Source organism: Dermacentor albipictus, chromosome 6, assembly GCF_038994185.2.
Source record: "Dermacentor albipictus isolate Rhodes 1998 colony chromosome 6, USDA_Dalb.pri_finalv2, whole genome shotgun sequence".
Taxonomy (NCBI): Eukaryota; Metazoa; Arthropoda; class Arachnida; order Ixodida; family Ixodidae; genus Dermacentor; species Dermacentor albipictus.
The window spans coordinates 118,473,888-118,475,278 of record NC_091826.1 but is presented as its reverse complement, the minus strand read 5'-3'; positions in this window follow the sequence as shown (position 1 = coordinate 118,475,278).

The window sequence follows — 1,391 nt, the reverse complement described above, 5'->3', positions numbered from 1 at the left end:
GCGTCAAAGATATGGCACCTATCTATCATGGTGTGCAATCCTATCGTAATTTGTTGCAACCCTAACAACCATTTTTATTAAACAATTTTTTTCTTCTTTTTAGTGTACTTCCAAAAACGCAACCTCACCATTGCTTAGATGTACAGATGGCTGACTGACACAACCCTCTCCCCTCTTGTGAATATGAAAGGCTTCGATTATTTCCCTGGTTAGCTGATCCTTATGGTGTGATAAAACTGTGGTATCGTTGTAAAGCGGCCAGTACCCATGTTGTGAGCAGTACCCCTTAATGCTATATGAGGGTTGATGTTCCGTTCAGAGCCATAGTATCAGAAAGGGACTCGTGGCAGTTGGTTGTCTCTTCATTTCTTCAAAACCACCTTAATGGCTTGATAGTTACCGATCCGTTCGTTTTACCAAACTCTGAAATGTTAGTAACGTACTTAAGCACGTCTAACCCTGAACGATGTGAATTCTTCAGCATAGATGTACAGGATCTGTATTACAATATTTCGCATGGTCCCTTATTATCGAGTGTTAGGCATTGTATAACGGAAGACAACGACGAGATGGAATTTGTCAGCAAATGTGGCGTATCAGTTAATATATTTCTTGAACTGTTAACCTTTTACCTTGAGCCCACCTTTGTAATGTGGAATAATGTTATGTACAGACAAAAGTCCGGTATATGTATAGGCTCAAAAGTAGCTCTGGTACTTAGCACAATTTTTTTAGGTAGCATAGACAAAGCGATAGATGCAAACCTTAAAGAGGTAGCGGTAAAAGTGTTCCGCTTTGTGGACGATTTTTCGGTTATAGTCGAACATGGTGTTCTGGACGTAAGAGTGAATGAAGTCTTAAAAGTGTTCAAGGACAACAGCCAAGGACTGGCTTTCACTATTGAGTTGCCAAAGAATGGCAAGCTACAGTTTTTAGATTTGGCGTTAACTTCCACACCGGACCACGTTTGCTGGTCATACAATCCACGATCAGAAAAACCCTTGCTTAGCTATAATTCGGGACACTCTAAAATTGTAAAAAGTGGCATAGCTTTCTCGTGCCTGAGGGTGGCCTTAACTAAGTCTTGCCTGGAAAAAATAAAAGAAACTTTCAGCCAACAGGTTATCAGTCTAAAGAATGCAGGATACGAAAAACATGTACTCTGTACATCAGCTTATAAGTTGATTCGTTATGTGCGCAATGGCTATCAGAAAGAGTGCAACAGAAAAGAGATTGACAGCAAAAAAATTGTGTCACTACCATATGCACACGAAATTGCGCATAACTTAAAAAATCTAGGTGGCAGATATGGTCTACGAGTAGTTTTTTCAGCGCCTAACAAACTCGGAAAAATATGTGCCGGACTGGATCGTAGAGTTTCAACAAAAGTA